General features: G+C 31.0%; 2 long non-coding RNA genes across 2 annotated transcripts in view; one reads left to right on the forward strand and one right to left on the reverse strand.

Moving 5' to 3' along the window:
- LOC127735063 (uncharacterized) overlaps positions 1–13646 on the forward strand; it is a 28407-nt gene extending 14761 nt beyond the window's left edge. Inside the window, exon 3 of the long non-coding RNA XR_007998000.1 lies at positions 13528–13646. This is a non-coding gene — a long non-coding RNA (uncharacterized LOC127735063). The remainder of the gene's footprint in view (positions 1–13527) is intronic.
- Positions 6132–11575, reverse strand: LOC127735067 (uncharacterized). Its single transcript, XR_007998007.1, has 2 exons — positions 11459–11575; positions 6132–6960 (listed from the first exon to the last, which is right to left on the reverse strand). It is a non-coding gene; the product is annotated as an uncharacterized LOC127735067 (long non-coding RNA).
- Positions 13647–22166: the final 8520 nt, after the last annotated feature.

Below are 22166 nucleotides of genomic sequence, written 5' to 3' on the forward strand. Positions count from 1 at the left end.
TGCTATGATTTCATTTATAATAACTAGTGTCTTTATTTTCCTACTGTATTATTATAATTACTACCGTTAATATATTAAATTTTCTAGGACCTCAAATTACTTTCCCGTCATTTAAGGTGAGAAATCGTAATGTATATAAATGCATTCGTGAAATTACGTCTTTTTTGTAAACTTAAAAAATGGAATCAGTAATTTGTATAAGAAATCACCGCCACTACCGCAACCACAGTTCTTACAACATCAGCCATTATTTCTTTCAAAGCAAAAGCAGAAATCACTAAAGCAATCAATACCGCCGCCACTGCCAACACTTTCATTACCTCCTCGATTCCTCCTTCTTTCTAAAAAATCATGAAAAGTCTAAAGAATGAAATGAACAAAATACTTTGATGCGTTACGACTCGAACAGATGATAATCGTAGTGAAGCAAACTCAGAAAAGAAATAGGGAAATTCTTAAAGAAACAGCCACACAAACTAAATTAGCATCAAGTCTCGAAACAACCATTTTCACAACCATTGCTACCACAACTTTCTGTTCCTCCTAACCATGAAGAAAACCTTTAAAAGTATCATTAGAGCAAAATGAGCACACTTAGTAGATATGTATGGGTAAAATATTCTGCAGTATCTTCGAAATAACTCACAAAACAAAACAAAGGCCTCCAAAACAGAAGCAACCACACAACACATACAAAAGTAACTGACATAGTTACTTTCCCCGAAGAATTGAAAATACGTGGCATATACTCAGAACTCTTTGAGAGTTAATCATACAACTAACGATACACCTCTAGGATTTCCAAAGATGTATAAAAGATCTCACAGATAGCACCCATACCCGGAATTTGAACATATGCGTTCCAAATGTTTTTATCTCTATCGATTTATGAGTTTCGAACAGCGGTATACTACTGTTGCCTTTATTTAACGCCATGTTGGATAACCTCGTAAAATAACAGAATGGACTCGAGACAGTTGTCATTATCATTATTACTAATGTAAACATGTGATCATGTAAGGGAGCAGAAATCTTTCAGTTTTATAGTTATACATTAAAATGTTTTTACTTCTGATATCTATTTTATTTATATTCATATGATGATTTTGTTTGATGAATTCCAATTTACGTCGTCAGCCAACACTTTTTCCAAACAAAAATTGATAAAAAAAAACACCGGTACAGTGAACGAATTCACTACTGGACGAAAAAACAACTGTCCATACCAGTAACAGTGGTTCTAAGACTGATAATGTTTGTTAAAGTTGTAACAGTTGTTAAATTTCACTGTTGCAGTTATTTTGTAACTGTCCCAACTTTAAAAGTGTTTGTCTATAACATAAATCGACTGCAACAACGCTAGAAATAACTGTCACAGTCATTAAAGGACTGATACAACTATTTCAAAGTTGTAACAGTTGATTTACAATTGTCCCAACTCGAAAAACGTTGTAACAGTCATAAATAAACTGATTAAACGCCTAAAAGGTTGTCACAGTCATAATAAGACTGCTGCAACCATTTGAAAATTGTAACAGTTATTTAATAACTGTCCCAACACGGAAAACGTTGAAACAGTCATAAATAAACTGTTTAAACGTTGAAAAGATTGTAACAGTAAATATATGATTGCTACAACCATTACATAGTCATAGCTAATTTATAAGTGCAATTTCACACAGGACGGTTTTATTCGCATTTAAAACTACTAACAGATAAATCGAAAAAGTGTACCCAATATATTTGTAACCAAATGTATCTTTACCGGTATTTACAATTGACAATTTTCAATATTATCTAAATAAAAACTTTTTTTATTTTTTTAAATTAGTTAGGTGTGAAATCATTCATGAATACAAGGTTGTCTTCAATACCCGTAGTTTTACGAATCACATTACTTCATAATAACGGTTAATATACATGATATACTGTAAACCTAGCGGGGAACTCCGAATATACACACTTGTCAAACTTATCCCCATATTAAACTGCTTAATTTTTTCCCGAGGGCTTATTTTACACACTTATTTTGAGCTTTTATTTGGGGCTACATTTTTTTTCTTGCAAAATTATAAATATTTCCGTTACGGTATTAACCATTTTGATTTCTATACATATAAAAAAAAATCAAAGCTATGATGAACATTTAACGCATCTTTTGCAGCTATGGAAAAACAAAAATACTCTTAAATCTATCTAAATTTAATTTATTTTACTATATTTCATTTTTGAATAATTCAATATTGACTGGACTTTGTACTGTATATTGTAACGAGTGGTCTATTTGAAGTTCAAATGTCCTTGATAAATAGCACTTCGGCATTCATTCATGATTGATTGAGGTAAAAATATTATCACTCGAGATCATTCATATTTTCGCCGGATTTTTTTCTCAACCAATTTACCAAAAGTATTTATGAATAGATGGACGTACTATACAAGACCGACAAGATAACTAGCGCCAGTGAAAGTTGAAATGTTCAAAACAAGAAAACTCGCATTGTTTCAGACAAGGAAATCAAATCTTCTTTTATTTATTCACATAACGGTTTAGAACTTGTTGTATTCTTTAGACTCTGGTCTTGTTAAATTCTAGAGACTGACGTCAGATTCTCTTTTGTGGTTTCAGTTGATCAGATGTCGCACTAACCATGCTAACGTTTATCCAAAATATTTTCCTATTTCCATTTTTTAAATTCAATTTATTTAATCATATAAATACTTGTATATATATTATTCAACCAGTAAAGAAAAACAATTTTACTAGATGTAATGGAAATTTTAAAATGGTCACATTTATAAATTAGGCAAATGGGTCCATTATTCTAATTATATTCATCTTCAATCAGTGATGAAAACAGTACATATGTATTACCAGCAGAACTTATTTGGGCACCCCTTAGAAAAAAAAATCATTGATTATTTAAATCATACATTTTTTTTACTCAGTTTAAAAGAAGGGTGGACTGAAAATAAGTATTCTGGCCCTGGTCTGAGTGGAAATATATAATCTGGCTGCCTATATGTTGGAAATTAATATTCTGACCTTATCAAATTTGCCAATTCAGTTGCTAACTTCTATGTCATTGGGTTTTCGGTGAAAAATTGTCTAATTTGTAAACAAGTACCACATCATTTTATTTATTAAATAATGATCTTATTAACAAAATTGCAGTTCTATTTAACATTGTTGTTTCGATATTTTAAGTAATTATGATTTCAGCCCTGTATCACCATCAATGATCACTTGTTCTCCAATGGATGAATCTGTCGTAAAGTTTTCACGTGTTTAGACATATAGATATATGTTGACCTCTAGATTGATATTTAGTTGTTGTTGGGTTGATGTCATATAGTAGCAGTTTACTCAATTTCACCAGTTTATTATCATATTTTTTAGTCTATTTGTCATGTTTGTATTAGATAGGCTTTTCACACCATGCTATATATATGTATAATGTACAATCATAGTCGATACATTAATTCTAATTGTACAGCCACAAAAAAATGTCCAATTCTCATCCCTTTCTTGAAACCACTTTTGTATATTTTTTTTTTCATTTCAGGTTGGTTTTTTTCTTTTGCTAGAAGTTTTAAAATCATAGCAAATTAAAACCCCCAAAATATGCTTCCACACATAAATATTATAATTAAATCATAACAAACCTGACAAACAGCTCACTACTAGTGCATAATACATGTATGCCTTTGTAATGCATATTGTGTATATTGAAAATGTTGCTAAACATCTTGGGATATATATTTAGAAGGCATTTATTCAAAAGCCGATAAAATGGATTTGTAGAAAAACATGAATAACATGAATAAGGGCAGAAGCCTGTTAATATTGGATCACCTATAAGTCTTTGGTAAACCATAATACATTTGTCATCACTCATGTTTCAAAGGGGTCTGTAAACATGATAAAATGGGAGGCATCAGAAATGATCATCCAGGAACAATTTTTTCAAATTCTAAACATGCTTAACTGTAATTTTGAGGCCCTATATAGCTTGCTGTTCGGTGTGAGCCAATGCTATGTGTTGAAGACTGTACTTTGACCTATAATGGTTTACTTTTTCAAAATTTTTTACTTGGATGGAAAGTTGTCTCATTGGCAATCATACCACATCTTCTTATAAAATTGAGAATGGAAATGGGGAATGTGTCAAAGAGACAACAACCCGACCATGGAGCAGACAAGATTTTTTATATCTATTAACTGACCCAATTTTATTGCCAACTGATTGTTTTTTGCTTTTGTATATACTGTAAATTCAAAAATTATTGCGTGCATTTATTATTGCGATTTTGACATTTTAGACTAAAATGCGATTTTAATTTTTGCGATATCGAGAAAAATCCTGTTTAACTCATATAGAAAATTTCAAAATGCGAGTTTTAATTATTGCGATTATAACCCGGTCGCATTTTTCGCAATACTAAAAACATCGCAATAATTTCTGAATTTACAGTAAATCAAACTTGGGTTTCTCATCTAAACTTGTTTACATTGTGTTACATCATCCAATATGGCTAGGCCTGTTATAGATTTTTCATTATCATGATTATGTGGTACTGATTTTGCTCATTGTTGAAGGATGTTTTGTTACTAACAATTACATCACTTGGTCTACCGTTGATGGTTGTCTCATTGAAAATCATACCACATCTCCTTATTCTGGTTATTGTACATTCATGACATTATACATTTTATACAAGACTATAATATTATCAAATGAATTATAACAATTGTTAATAGTTGTCCGACTTTTGTTAACAAAAAGCAGCTATAATCAACATGGAAGACATGATCAATGGTGATGTAACAAGAGTGACTGTGCACACGCTGAAATGTCATATCTGCTTTGCCTACATGTAAAATTGAATTCATGTTGAATGTAAAAAATGTAATACATGTATGAAGGTTTTACTACATGTACAAGTATCACATAAACTTTCCATTATCAATTACCTTTAAAAATGAAGTCATGGTCAAATTAACCATGCCAGACAGATGATGTACAACCTACAAACTGACATTCCATACCCAAAATTAAGTGGTTTATAGTATCTGTGAAATAGACTTAACATCCAAACCATGAAAATTAAACATTGCCCAATGATTATGAAACATGAAAATGAGGTCATGGTCAGATTTAAAACCTCCCAATCAAACTTGTACAACTTACGAAAATATCCAATACGCCAAAAATAGTGATCCTATACATGTCATGCATGTACATGTACATGTAGTTTATAGCATCTGAGAAACATTGGGGAAATAGACCAAACCACAAAAACTAAACATTGTTCAATGAACCATGACATTTTCATTGAGGTCAAAGTCTGATGCAAGTCTTGCAGTTAGATATATTCACCTTACAACCATTTCATACACCAAATATAGTTGACCTACCATTCCTACTGCTTTTAGTATCTGAGAAACAAACTTGACAAAGTAACTGAAATAACCTTATAAATCACTGATCCATGAAATGAAGTCAAGGTCAGGTTAACCTTGCCTGACAGACAACGAGACATGTAGACCTTTCATGATACCTATATATATATACCATATAAATTTATCCAATTACTCATTACACATGCTATACATGTACATGTAAGAGAGTATTTCACTGTATGACTGTTCAAACAGTAATATTTTTTTCAAACAGTCAGTGAACCATGAAAACAAGGTAAAGTGTAACGGACAAGTTACTAACAGAAACTTCATAACATAAAGAAGTATCCAGGTCTTTAAGCTTCTAAAATGTACCTAGTGAAGCTTTATACAAATAGGTTACGCTGTAGCCGCTGCCAGATTGTAATACCTATTTCTTGCATACTTCAACTTTTGTTGCAGGCGGGACAATAAAATTATACTTTGAAGTACATGGTTTATTTGTTTAATATGCTTAAAATAAAATTGAGAATGGAAATGGGGAATGTGTCAAAGAGACAACAACCCGACCATAGAGCAGACAACAGCCGAAGGCCACCAATGGGTCTTCAATGCAGGGAGAAACTCCCGCACCCGGAGGCGTCCTTCAGCTGGCCCCCAAACAAACATGTATACCAGTTCAGTGATAATGGACGTCATACTAAACTCCAAATTATACACAAGAAACTAAAATTAATTAGTGCATTTTGGCACTAATTTAGATTTTTATTTAATTCTAATTCAGACTTAAAGTACAGAAAGCAGTCATTTGACACTTAACAATTGTGACGGACTACGAGAGACCCTCATTGGTGGTTAAGGTCTTTTAACACACCCTGGTGCTAGTTAACAATTGTAAAGCCAACATAAACTTCAGATTCGATATACATGCACTGTTTTGTAAATTTCTCTGAAACTAGAAATTCACATTATCCAAATTGTTATTATATTAAAATGACTGATTATCCACTAAAGTACTCATGAACTCAGATATGATGCACTATTATTATTAATATTCACTGAAACTATGAATTTTCATTATTCCAAATGGCTATTTCAAATGAATAATTATCAAAGGTATTCATGGAATTCAGATACAATGTGTGATTGCACTATTAATATGCACTGAAACTATGAAATCTTGTTATTCCAATTTCATTATTGATATACCAAATGAATAATTATCATGATTATCCAAGTTATTTAGTCATCCAGTACTGTGGTCCTCCTTTAATACAATTTGTAAGTTTCCTATTTGTAAAATGCACAATTTTTTTCTTGTCCAATTTAATCCTAACATCACAAGTCATCATCATCATGGAATAATGCTGCAAGTGCTATTCATTATTTCCAAAAACAATAAATAACTAGCACAAAATAATGAATTAATCCACTGTTTCACAATTTGCAGCTATTAGAGTGACTCAGTGACATCTATATGCACTTCCTATGCATCAAAGTGCACATGTAGTAGGCTTCATATTCTAAGTGGGAATCATGCTCAAGCCAATATGAATCTACAAAAAAATATATACATTGAGACTAAAGTACAGTAAAATTTTAACTAACATAATACTATATACATTGTACGGTACTTAGAAGAAGTCAATTACAATAACTGTATTTACCTAGATGAAAACTAGCATTCCTCATTTGATTGACAAAAAACTTCTAGGACTTATACAATTATATTTTTAAGTCCCAATTTTAAACAAGAAGAATAAATCTTTTTAGGGGGTCTAAATTCTATATATGGTGTTGTCTTTTTTCCTACATTAATGATTTTGTGACTGTGTACTTTCATTGAAGGGTTACTGTCTTATTGAGGCTCACACCATACTTTATTTCATCAATTCTTTAAAGTCAGACATCATGGACATAGTTATTCCTCTCTAAAACACAACAGGTTATTGCTTTTGTTCATGTTAATATGAAATAGATTGATACTACAGAGAAAAGTTTAAAGAATGAAAAAAATAATTAAATAAATAAATGCACTGTTACTATATAGATGCTATTGACTTTCCCTTTGTCAAGTGCATATAATGAATAAACCTTTGTGATGTAAATGTAGAATCTTTGTCCTGAGGTTAATCAGGATAATATATATACTGTTCCAAGGCTTAACCCTCCCTGTTAATGTTTTAAATCCTTGAGTTTAATTTTACATCTTTTGTGTTACTGGTATACTTTTTACTTATTACAGCTTGCATTAAATAATGCTTTGCAGCTCAGACAACACTTTCTTTATTTTATTTTAGTTATTTACCCAATTTTATTTTGATAAATCAATACTCAGATAACTTTTAAAATTTGCATTTTTTTTGTATCCAAAATAATTTTATATCCTGCTATTTCATATTTTTCTTAAATTATAATTTATTTTGAAAAATTTATCAAAATTTTGAAGAGGACAATTATAATTTGTGAACATCATTATACAATCATCTTCAATATATACCCATCACAGTTTAAAATTCCTCCCCAAGGCAATAAACTATTGTGTGTCTTAATCTGTATATTAGCTATAGCATGTATATAAGAATTCCTGATTATCACCTATCCAGTGTTAACATCCTGATTATTACCTATTTTAACATTGTTTAATGTCACATTTGTTTGGTCATGAATTCATGTTCAGTAAATACATATATTTTAATTATTTATTTTGAATTTGAATAAAAGGTTTTTTTAAACTAAATTATTAAACATACAATGCAGTTAACACAGTAAATTTTATGACAACTTACTTGATAATACAATATCTATAAAAAATATTTTGAGCTTCATAAAATATTTTAAAAAAGTTTATACCTTGTTTAGATAAAAAAAAAATATGCTTACAGATAGATTTTTTTGTTATGTTTTCCCCACATAGTGAATGTTAAACATAAAATTATGTAGAAAAGGCAAAAAATCTGCAGTCAGATGTGAATGCACATGATGAAAGGAGATGTGGGATATAATTAAATATCAATGATGCATCAACCCAACAGTAAGGCAACAACAAAGTAACCAAAACACAATTTAACACACAAATTTGACTCATGAATAGAAAGTCCAGTCCTTTAATCATTTTAATGGTGGAATAAATAGAAGACCCTTGAATGTTACTACTAGACAACATTTATGGCATAAATGAATTTTGACTAACCATGCTAAAGGGCACAATTTATATAAAAATTTCATATGAAAATATATAGTTTAGGTTCAAAGTATTTACAAATGTATAGTGATTTAATATTCTATGTTAAATCTAAAAAGAATATAATTATGATGCTAACTTTGCTCTTTTAATATGTTTTTTATTTCTTTTTAACTTAAAACCATGTACATGTAGCAATTAACATGATGAAATATTTATAGATATTTTATTCATTGTAATTATTCATTTTGAGAAAAGATGCAACAACCTCCACAACCCTTGTTCAATATGAATCCTTAAGTACATGATGAAACATTTACTAATTGAATTAGCACATTTTGTTTAATCAACTGTTTAAGGTAGCACTACAGTCAGAATTTTCTGACTCCAACCAACAGTCTTTAAAGATTAATTTCTCCAAAACTACTCGATGGATTTTTAAAATCTTTAACTCATTTTAAAGCTGAAATATAACTCTTTCTAAATCTATAGATAAATTTATTTTTGGTATGATTAATCTCAAAATATAGCTCATTAATTGCCAAAAAAGTGGTCTTCCAACTTGGATGAAAATGGCACATTCAGGTCAAATGGTAGTAAAAATTTGTTTTCATCCCTTTAATCAACCATTCACAATCTACAAAACCGTGTCTCAGATTTTTGATATATGCCTCCAGTAATAAGATATATTATTTTTACTGCTGGATGCCAAACCTCATTTCACCTTTCATCTTTGGAGACCTATAAATTCACTTAGAAACAAATTATCCAAAAACTGGGACACGGTATTGTAGAAAATACTCCCTTCAATCACATATATTAAGGTCAAGCCAAAGGGGGTACCCATAAAGTTCTATTTTCATTTTTTCCTTACAATTCTCATGAAAAAATTGTTCTGAGAAATGACCTTAAAACTGAATTTCCTCTTAAGAACCCCTATAAATGCCACATATATACAAAAATTCCACTGGGAACACCCCAGGAGTGTTCTGACACCATTACTTTATCAATAGAACCACACACATTGTGTCTTTGATGCTCTAATGCTGTAAAATTTGCATTTTGTGTGCACTGTATAACACTAACTTGGCATTTGGCGGGAGTTTGACGTCACAGATTTGACCAACATCTGTGATGTAGTAATTAAATAAAGACAAAGCTCCGCCTCTGTCCAGACAGTCTAAGATAAGAGAATAACAGGATTGGCCAGCTGCATCATAATTAATATTTAACATCATTATTCTCACTATAAAGAATAATTTTCATTTGAATTTTAAAAAGAAATATAATATGACCATGATGACTGAAATTAGCTAAAATATTAAAATTAAAATACATGTCCATAAAAAGATCAAGACCATCCCCTTCTTGAAAATAGACTGTCCAACATGATTTATGAGTTTCATGGAATTAAAAAATTTCACATAAACTTAAAATTAGTTAAAATGCCTAAAATTATTTTTAAATGTAGAAGACCAAAGACGAGAAATTTATACAGGCAGTCAGAGGCTTTCAAAGATACTTTCACACCTTTTCCATAGTTTTTTTTCATTTTGGTAGATTTTTTCCTTTCAAATTTTTTCCTATTCATATCTTTTTCTTTTTCTCTGTTCTAAACTTCAATGTTTTATAAATTAGTTTTGTTGCAATGCAATGAGATATTTTTATCTTGTGGTCAGGGATTAACAGCTGGACACTGGTATCAACAGATGATTGACATATTAGCCCCTCCCAAATGCCTATATATTTAGATTAATTACATGTGCTTTTATTTACATAAGTTCATTATCAATTTACTCCCTGTTGTGATATGATAATGACCTTGGGATTTTTACAAACTGTGCAGAATAATACTTACTTCAAAATTATGTGATAAAAAAAATATCTTCAAAAAATCATTGTTAGACTGTAGTGCTACCTTAAATGGCAACTGTATGACTCTGTGCATGGTTTCAGGAACATTTATTTAATAATATTGTTTTATTTTGATGATTAATGTTATTTTGAACCATCTAATACATATTCACTTTCAATGCCTAATATATTATCAAATGTATTCATGTTTTGTTGTTCATGATTTGGGAAATATTTAGAAATTGAATGAAAATGCATACTTGCTAAATAAGTCACTAAAATTAATAATTTTCATAAAATTTTATGGTCATATCATATGTTTTCGTACACCGTCATATTAATTCATTTTGTACTACATGTATGCATGTTTTTTCAATGGAAATTGTGACGTCACAATGCATTCTTAATAGAATGAAAACTATCAGCCAATAAAGCAAAACCAGGGAAATACTTGTAATCCAGCTTTAGTAACACAATTATATGGATATGTACATGTAACTATTGGTTGGTTGTTGGTTATAAAAAGTCCAGTGACAAGTATCTCATGCAAATTTAAGACCAGAGAGTTAACAATACATTAACATACAATATGTACATGATGTATACATAGGTCCTGTAAAAGGCCATCCCACACAACAAAAGTTAGCCAATGCCCCACATGTTAGAGTTTAACAGTAAGACGAAAAAGATCAAGAGTAACATTTTTTTATTCCTTTGACCTTGTCACCCTTGGTGTGATGTATTCAAAGTAAATAATGGATTAAATGACATACACATGATAAAAGTTGGAGGGGGAATGGTGTCATACATGAATTTCAATGATGCACAACTTTTCCAAGCCCAAATCCTAACTTTGCCTTGGAACATGCAACTATGCACGAGTGTGGTGATATAGATCGTCGATTCATAGCCTGTCTGTAGTGTAGGAAGAACAAATGTGCACATTTTCCCTTCAAAATCTTGGATCCATGATTATTCGATAGACATGCTTTAAAATATTGTTCATTTCTACTCACCGATTGTAATTTCCAGCTCAGGTTATATTGTACATGTGGTCTAACATCTGTAGTTTCCTGTGTAAAATATAGTTTGCCGACCTGCAGGTCCAACTTGCCGACAAGAAAATAAAGAGGGTAAATCGTTCACGGTGAACAATTGTTTTCCGTTTTTAATGAAACTTGACAGATTTAATTAATTTTTTTTTATCATCGGAAATATCCCTCACGGGGAGTAATTCAAATTAAACTGTACAATATTGGTAACTTAGTCATATTCTTTAAATTTACTTCAGGTACACCGACGGTACATTTTCTATTCCTCAGAATTTATCAAAACTTTTTCAAATATAAGTTTGAATGAATTCATTAGCATCTTCTTCAATAATATTAAAACTCCATTTTTAAACGAAGGCTTCTGGTATGTAAAACCAGTTATGAACGAATCTGAATAGATAAATTAAAAAGTACAGATACCTAAAGGAAAGTCAAACGCACATGTCAAAAATGAACGGACAATGCTATGGCAATAAACGGAAAACGACAAAAGACAAACAACGATCGCAAAATAAATAAATAAAAAACAAAACAAGTCAACAACCGCACAATAGATAATAATAGTATAAATTATGGGCTATTTCACAACTATATAAAATCTTGAGAGCCGGGTGAAACGTAATTTCTTTTTTACACTGAGTTGCTTGCTACCGTGACGCTAAAATATTTGTCGACTGCAACAACCTATGAAATGTTTGTTTTAAACATTTAACGACTGTAGCAACCTTTTACAATTTGTAATAAACATTTTATGACTGTAACAACCTTTAAAAAGTTGTAACAAACATTTTACAACTGTCCCAACTCTAAAAACGTTGTAACAAACATTTTTTGACTACATCAACGTCTGAAAAGTTGACACAAACAAATTTCAACTGTCCCAACTATTAAAAGGTTGGGACAAACATTATACAACTGCCACAACTTTTGGAAAGACTGTAATAAATAGTATTTGACTGTGACAACCCCGTAAACCACTGCAACAGTCCTTAAATTACTGTTGATAACATTTTTTGATTTTCACAACCCATAAAAGTGTTGGGACAGACATTAATCAACTGTATCAGTTTCTTTGACAGTCATCTTCAGTCTTCCACAGACTAAGACAGTCGTACAACGACTGTTACTGGTATGGACAGTTGTTTTTTCGTCCAGTAGTGGAATAGGTCTAGTACCTTTGTATATGAAAAAAGGATGTTCGTATACTTTTAGTTGGTAGGCGCGAGGTTGAGACAATTTTAAAGTCAGAGTTGGGAGTAAAATTGTAGTTTCTCTAAGTCTAAGCATATGTTTGATTCAAAATATGTTTGAATATGTCTTATTTACCAAATGACGGATATATTCCTAAACATAATCAAAATAAATATTAGTACAATTATATTAATAGCGTTTGCCAGTGCGTATGATTTTGTTTTACTATTTTTCATGATTTAAATTTTATCGATTGTGTCATTTTGACTGAGTGTAGATTCGCATGGCTGCTGATGTATGCGTATCAAGAGAAGCATACACTGCTAACGCAAACGGTCAGGGTGCAATTCCCTCAGTTTTTGTTTGTTACCTTAATTTGTCTTCTAAATTGATAGATGAGCTTCGAACATCAGTCAACTACTTTTGCCATAATTCATATGCTACTGTCTGATGGTTTTTGTTAGAGCATCATTGATGAAAAATATGTGGTTTATTTTGTACTGTTAATTGTGTTCGCTGTTAATTGTTTTTATTTAAGGAAACAAAATATATTTGTGAAAAGACATCTCGACAAAATTTAATGGAAAACATAAAGGATAAGCCGTTAGAAAGGAACCATTCGTCCTAAGCGCTCAATATTATCTAGTTGTCGAACCAACGCTTATCCATTGTATCTCCCATTTTTATACATGAGTACTTTTTTCATCAGGTCTACTGTTTTATTTTCTTTTGCGTTGATAATTTGTTCTTTATCAGATCATATGTAAATGAGTTACATGGTGTGACACAATTATGATAATCACATAATACATATAATGAGCATTTATATTTTTTTTCTTCAGGATTTCAGAACGTTTATTCGAGTTTTGGCATTCGCCATTGCGGGCCATTCAACTGTTATTATTTTCTTGATTGCGGAATCGCTCCTCAAGATTGCGTCAACAACTGTAGGAGATTCAAGGGATTTTTACAGGAGAATGCATACAAAATTTATGGTGTTGCTGTAAGAAATGTCCTTGAAAGTACAGAAATTAGTTCTTTCGTCAATAAAAGACACATTCAACGCCTGTTATAAGTTTCAATCTTTACAGAAAAAGTGAAGAAAAAAATTAGTATCTTTGATTTACAAACGCATCGACTGCAATTCGTTTACAGACGAAAATACCTCTCTTGACAATAAGGTTTTTTCGTTGATAAGTGACTGAGGATTAGAAATATGGTCACTTTGGTCTTCTTTCTATCAGCAGTAAACCCTTATCACAGTGGGGCGTCCGTTTGGCTGTGCGGGATAAACAATAACGCTGACACGTCCGATCAGAATGAGGACGTTAAATTCGATGCCTTGTATAAAGTGCCATGCTGTCTGCATGTAAAAAAACCCTTATAAACAATTACGCTTTTAATTTATTCTCGTCATGAACATGCATGCAATATTTTGCACTGGACGTTAAGCAACCAAAAAATCAATCAATCATTTAAGTCATCTAACTGTGTCAACATACAGTAAAATATCAATATGAAGCAGGCCTTCTAGTTTTGGTAGTATCCTTTATTTCAAGTTCATCTAGATATATGAGATGTAAGCACTCATTCAAATGTTGATTATTGAGTGACAGGACATCAGCAATATATCTAAAAGTGAAATTAAAGAATTTTGCACGATGCACTTTTTTCTATAAAAGGTTTTGTATGAATTCTGCTTCATTTAAAAGCAAAAATAAGACGACCAGTAGGGTGCACATATGTACCATTGGAATACCGACTGTCTTTTTAAATATCAATCCACCAAACTCAACAAATATATATGTTGTTGATATTCAAATTTTGATTGTTGGAATTAGTGTGGTTCTTCACAAAGAATTTTTTCTTGACATAAATTAAGGCTACAGTTGTTTACCGTTGTTAAAAATATCGAGGTAATCAGATGAACTTCCCATGGACCGAGAACGGGTGCGTCGACAGGATAAACATCTCCTTGCGCTAAGCATGCATCATCCGCCATGCAAATCCACACAAAGATAAAATGCTATAATCGGGAATTGGACACAATAGATAAAACACGATTATACTGGTATTTAAAGATCTAAGACTGCGAGTGAGTTAGGACACCGGTACATTGTATCAGTCTAAAACGTTTGTGATGGTGACCATAAAACTGATGAAGTTTCGATTTCAATCGTTCTCCCTCAAAACTCGGTTTGAGCAGTTTATGGGTAACGAGCACATAAAACAAAGGATTTGCATGTACGATTCTATTTTTTTCTATTAAAAAGCCCTGGTAAATGAGTCGATGTAGTCGATCTTTCAATTTAGCATAGAGGATAGTAGTGTAGAGCGTTGTTCGGTTGACCGGGACTCCAAAATGTTGAATTATGGTATATTTTGACGCCCATCTCCACTCAGTTTCATGAACATCATCTATTCCATCCAACCAATAGTCCCCTTGAAAAATATTTTCGAAACAAATGCATTTACTATAATATACTTTATAGAGCTAATGTTATAAAGCATTATCACAAATTATCACAAATCAAAACATCTACTTACTCAAAGCAGTCACGAATAAGACTAGTTAGTATGGAGAACTAGATGAAAAAAAAACATAATTTTTGGTTGGAATACAACCAATACACATACAGCAGTATATATAAAGAGTCCGTAGAATTAAAATTTAGAAGCAAAATCAAAATTAAGCTTCCATACTCAGTAAAATTCCACTGTCAACCAATTACCACGTTTCCCCAGGTCTAATACTAATGGGAAAACGTGGTAATTGGTTGTCAGTGGAATTTTACTGAGTATAGAAGTTTAATTTGATATTGGTCCTAAATTTCAATTCTGTGGACTCGTTGTCTACATTTAATAGTGTACTGATAATATTTAAAAAATATAGATATGATCCGGGTACACCGACTTATCTTTAAATAAAACTTGTTTTCAAAGGTAACCAATTTAACACTGTTATTAGATCTTTGAATATTGATTTTGTTATCAATGATTTAAAACCCAACTAAATGTTATTGCCTTACACATTTGATCATTCACGGTCTCGCATTCTGTGAACACCTATAATTTGGCATAAAACAATATCATGTTTTTCTAAGAATGGAGGTTGGATTTGTGAGATAAAAAAACCAAAATCTATTACTATTGATATATGAATCAAGTTTTTTTTTCAGAAAGAGAAACAACAATATGTTAATTAATAATAAGGTTAGCATCTGATATTACTATTATTAACCATTTTATATGATATACATCCCTTTTATTAACAATGTTTACATTTAAAAGTGAATTCATATTAAGGTTTGATTAATTAATAACGATGTGAAAAGATATTGCAAGGTGTGAAAATGTTTTAAATTGGTCAAACAGTACTTGGTAATATTTTACGAACATTTAGAACCCTCGTATACGCCTCGGGCTTTGAATTATCATAAAACATGACACAGTATTGTCTAACCTATAAATAGAACATGACCAAGTATTTGTCTGACCAATTAAGAAGATATGCCTTTACCATGTCAGAAATATGGCAGAAGTTTTTAACTTGTTCCGTTGATTGATAGTGTTTGGTAAGTTTTTATGGACTTCCCCTTTTTTAATTTGCTTTGGAGTTTTGTATTTTTGTTAACTTTTATCATATTTTCGAGTGACATTACAAAACTATCCTTTCCCATTGTAATAATCAAACATTAATATTAGTTCACTTTAAGTGTTAAAATGGTTAATAAAAGGAATGTAAATCATATTTAATGGTAATTTCAACAGATAAATGAAATAGCACTGAAATAGTTGGACAAAAAGGATAAAAGATTCAAAATGGACTGCTGTGGCGTCAAGGTAGAATTTAATACTTATATTTCTCAAATTCCTTCATTTTAGAAAGCACACAATGTTATATAATCAGCTTTCATGAAATTTTATATTTGAAATGATGACACACCTTAATCAATAAATATTAAAACCGCGATCGTTTCAACATCAGACACTTTCTTTTTTGTGGATGAATGTGAAGCATTGCTTTTTTTCTCCGAAGTTTTCTGTGCTTTAAATATCAACAGTCATTGTTTCTTAAAAAAAACACTGACTCTAAGGTCTTGTATAAAAATTAGTTTAAATATCATTCTACCCACACTAGTGCCCCCTTCAAGTTTTGTTTTGTTTTTGTTCCATATATGTACCATTATACATAATATAACGTTTGCAGTCTTCAAAACTTAACGTTAAAAGTTTTTAAATAGTCGTCGTCCGTCGTCGTCGTTTTTTAACTTTTACAAAAATCTTCTCCTCTGAAACTACTGGGTCAAATCTAAGCAAATTTGGCCAAAATCTTTATTTTGGTATCTAGTTTTAAAAAATGTATCCGATGATCCCACCTGCCAAATAACATGGCTGACATGGCTAAAAATATTACATAGGGGTAAAATGCAAGTTTTATCTATCATCTTGAAAAACACTATGAAAAGAGAAAATCTGACAAGGGCAGAAATGTTCAGAATGTTGCGATCTACCTACTGTATATTACTTTAAAACTGTCAGACGACTTCTTATAGGAGTTATTGTCATTAAATGTCATATTTTATCGTTTTATTTTTTATTTTTGCCTATTATTTTGAAAACTATATTAGATATAGAGAAACTTTAATTTTGAAAAATGATCAGCAAGACAAGCTCTACAAATAAGTCAAAATGTCCGAAATCGTTTCCAATTTCAGAAAAATCAGACGGCCCATTTAGGAGTTATTGCCTTTGAAATGTCAATGTTTGAGGTTTTTGGCTATTTCCATAAATATTAAGAGTAGATAGATGAAGAGTATTGGTGCAAAAATGGTCAGCAGGACAAAACCTATCTTCCCTTGAAATCTCTGGGAAAATTTAAAGACTCTTTTAGGAGTCAATCGCCCTGAAATTGAAAATCTATTTCTCCTTGCACATTTTTTTCCAATAAGGCAACACGCCTAGATTTTCAGGTGAGCGATTCAGGCTCCTTTGAGTGAAATAAAATACAGTCTGGTCTTTATTGTGTTTTTGCAGTCTCCGTTTTATAATTGATTATTTGTTTCACTTTTGATTTGAATAAAACATATATTTTATTTCTGATTTGAGTTTTTCATTTCGAGTAAACTGGTATGTTTGTTCTAAAATTAAACAACTAAACATATTTGTTTGTTTTAATTTGAAAATTGTTTCACAAGAAGTGTTTAAATTGTTGCCGGTTGAAGAAAAACTTAATTTGCCAATTTGACAACTAGTACTTAAACACTGCCATAAGTGAAATCGTCAGTCACAAGGAAGGAATTAAGTCCGGTGCATTATCTACATGCTTTGTCAATTATATGATGTAGAGTCCATTATATTACAATGTTGACTGCTGTACCCTAATTTTTTACTTTTATACCTATTATGTTTGTTTGTTTTGCTCACACATTGTTGTCAATATAATTGAATTATATGCGACTGTCATACAAGTGAGAGGTTTTGCTAGCTATAAAACCAGGTTTAATCTACATAAGGAAATGCTTGTACAAAGTCAGGAATATGACAGTTGTTTTCTATTCGTTTGATGTGTTTGAGTGTTTGATTTGGCCATTTGATAGGGGACTTTCCGTTTTAAATTTTCCTTGGAGTTTGGTATTTTTGTTGTTTTACTTTTTATCCACAGATATATAAATTTTGTCTTTTTTATATATGAAATTAATGATACAAATACAACTTTTTAATATTGATGAGTATGCAATTGTTTATCTGTGTAATAATTTACATACTTTGTTTACTGGTACTGATAGATTTGAACATGTTATCTTCATCTTTATAAATTTATATATTATTAAGAAACCAAGGATTCAATTCCCGCAAGCAAAATTGACCTTAGATAGATTTGGCTATTACTTTTATGTACTTTTTGGTCATTAAGCTCTTCGACTATTCTTATGCATCCTTGGTTTTAAATATTCTGCTTTGATCTTTCCTGCTGAAGGTAAATCAAGGAAAGCATGAAATTTATAAATTGTTTCATACCTGCCAACTTTTCAAAATCTCCATGGGGTATTTAAGCGCAACAGGACCTAATACTCCTCTTAAATTGCCACAAGTGTTTTTAATCTACTACTATATTGATTGAATGAGTATTATGTGCCTGAATACCCTTTCAACTCATTTGAATGACTGTTTTGAGGTGTTCAGTTCATATAATACAAAATTTCAAAATTCAGGCCAACACCTCTCATGGGGATATCCTCAATCAATCGGGATAGTTGACAGGTTTGCTGTTGTTTTTATATTTTAGCAAATGATTTGTTGTTATTGTGTGTACTTTGTTTCTGAAATCATTGCTTCCTAAATTTTTTAAATCTATTTACAGTAAATAAAAACACAGTTAAAACATTTTACTAATGCATTTGTTTTTAATCCAATTTTTTTGAAATATATTTACTCAGCTTATTATATAAAAGCTTGTTTTCTGACTGTTGTTGTATGAAATTAACTCGAATGTCTAGCCGCCGATTTTTGTTATCTACAGTTTAAATACTGTGTACAATGAAATGATCTTTTATTTTGATATATTTGAAATCAATTGATTAAAAAATAAATGTGTAAGCATTGTTCATTTCAATATGAAAAAGAGACAAACGCGGAAACAATACTACCAGCTCTTCATATCTAGGATCTGCTTAACCTTATGGAGAACCTGATATCCCCCCGGTTTTATTGGGGTTCATGTACCTCATTCTTCAGTGTTCCATGTTGTATTTTGTTAAATATTGTTTATTGTTTGGTATTTTTCTGTTGTTGTCAGTACGTTGTCAGTTTATTTTCGACTTTTTAATCTGTTAAATTGACAGTGCATCATTCGAAGTGTGCAACATCAGCGTACTAATATCTGCCTTAGACTCTTTATTTGTGCAAAATAACGTTGTCAAAAACTTTACTTTTGTTTTTAAAAAGCACATTTTCCTAATACCGGATGTTGACTTGACAATTATAAAACATGGACCAGAGACGGATACGTAAAATCCGTGTACGTTAACAAAGCATGATTGAGTTTAAGTTGCTCTTTCCACGTTATTTCTTCAAGAAAATACTCGAAATGAACGTTAGATAAAAGTATCAATGATAATTTAAACATTTTTGAAGAATTGGGATGCATAATTAAATTTCCCACCTGCGCACATGCGCACTAGTTCAAACAACGTGGTTCTGAGATTTTTCATTTAAAACCTTTTTAAATTTTTCATCAAATCATATTTATAAACGTATTCTGATAATTTCAATCTTTTTGACTAAATTATTTAGATGCAGACCGCTGAAATGTAAGAAAAATAACTTTGAATAGACCGACTAAAAACGGTACAAATAAAGGCAACATTAGTATACCGCTGTTCGAAACTGATAAATCGATAGAGATAAAAATAAATCCGGGTTACAAACTAAAACTGAGGGAAACGCATCAAATATAAGAGGAGAACAACGACACAACAAAAACACAACATTAAAATGTTACACACAAAATAGTTAACCTGTCGCCTGAACAGGTAAATTTCAGCTGTCTGACAAATAATTTACTTTGATTAAAATGAGAAGGTATTAAATTTGGGTTTGTTTTGATAGTACTTATTCATCATGTCACTTTTATGACCGGAAATGTGTGGCTGATAAAAGGCAAACGGTCGCATAAACTTTTTAAATTATGTTAAAATGTATTGACCGTCTCTTACGAAAACGTTGAAAACTAAAAGTAGATGTCCGTTTCATGCGTTTCCCAGACGCACAATGTCCGGTAAATTTATAAATGTCCAAAATATATGACCATTTTGGAAGCCATGGTCTGAATGTCGCTTTGGTATCATTCGCCTCTCTTTTGTTCTCTTTTATCTTACAAACTTTTATTTGTTATTATGATGTGTTTTTTTTAAAACGCTTTTCTCACCAAAACTTCTATTTTTTGTCGTTAATAGAACTTTGTTATTGAAAAAATGATACATTTGAACTCCAAAAAGTTCTTCTTCAGCATGTGAGATATACTAAATGATTAAGTCAAAATGGTTCTTTCATTAATGATCGGACGATATTTCTATTATTTAATAGAAATAAGAAGATGTGGTATGAGTGCCAATGAGACAACTCTCCATCCAAGTTTCAATGTGTAAAGTAAACAATTATAGGGTAAAGTACGGCCTTCAACACGGAGCCTTGGCTCACACCGAACAGCAAGGTATAAAGGGCCCCAAAATGACTAGTGTAAACAAAATCAAACAGGAAAACTAACGGTCTAATCTATATAAAAAACGAGAAACGAGAAAAATTAAGAACCACTTCAACAATGCCTATTTCATATAAGAATTCCCATTACGTTGGAGAACTGCTTACAAGGAATCCATTGAAGCAAGGGTTGTTAAGGGTAGAGTTGAAGCCGTCCCTTTTAAGTTTAACTAGCGTCATCATTAATTGAATATATGTGTTACAAATGAACAAGTATATGTTCCACTCATCATAGCTACAATCCCGTCCCGCTTTTCTCGTTTACATCTAAGAAAGGCATAGAAATTTGAAGTTGAAAAATAAAAACTTTTAAGCTGATACATGTGATAACCGTAGCATTTTTGGTTAAGTTAGTCCAGATTAATATTATCAGAGACAGATGAATTTCGTTGTTTAAAAGTAAAGTATTTTACAAATATTATACAACGATTGTTCTTTGCTTTACGTTTATGAATATGAAGAAAGGAGTACATCTCAATAAGACGTCTCACTAAAATTTTAAATGCTTTGATAAAATTATATACGAGTCTAAATCAAATGTGAATGAACTCAACATAATTAGGCATAGAAAAAATACAATGACAAACAATGACGAGATTACTAATTCGAAAAGTTAATATCCTATTTTCTCAATCATAAAGAAAAAACAATTAATTAAGAAGTACACATTAAGCATATAAGTTTTAAATCTTTCATGTATCTGTACAATTAAAAAAGTAGACGTGTGCATCACATGGACGAAGAGTTGAAGGAATTACATAACTCTTTAAAACAAATTAGAGTGACAGTATGAACTTGAAAGTCGTTTTTTTTCAGCTGGGGAAATAAAAGAGGTTGAAAATAAAACGTATTCAGACCCCTACGTTATGCATTTTTGTTTCATCCGTACTGTAAAAATTTAATTTTCTCATACTGAGTTTCAATCGATTTTTTCAATTTCGGTAATATTTCAAGCAGACCTCGGTTTTTTTAACAACAAAACTTATACGATCTGTTGCTGGTTTTTTTTTTAAATTCCGGACATTTTTAATAATTCAGCTTTCGGAGGAAGTGTAAAATGACTGAAATATCCCAGAGAAAAATTGTATCGCTACTTTTTCTGGTAAAATGGTGGTTGAAAACAAGATTATTCCACATGTTGAAGGTATAAGAAGGTCAAATCACCTTATACCCAATTTGAGAGTAATTTACAAGAAACACATAAATACTGTTTTATTCG

This window comes from Mytilus californianus, unplaced genomic scaffold (genome assembly GCF_021869535.1).
Source record: "Mytilus californianus isolate M0D057914Y unplaced genomic scaffold, xbMytCali1.0.p SCAF_3, whole genome shotgun sequence".
Taxonomy (NCBI): domain Eukaryota; kingdom Metazoa; phylum Mollusca; class Bivalvia; order Mytilida; family Mytilidae; genus Mytilus; species Mytilus californianus.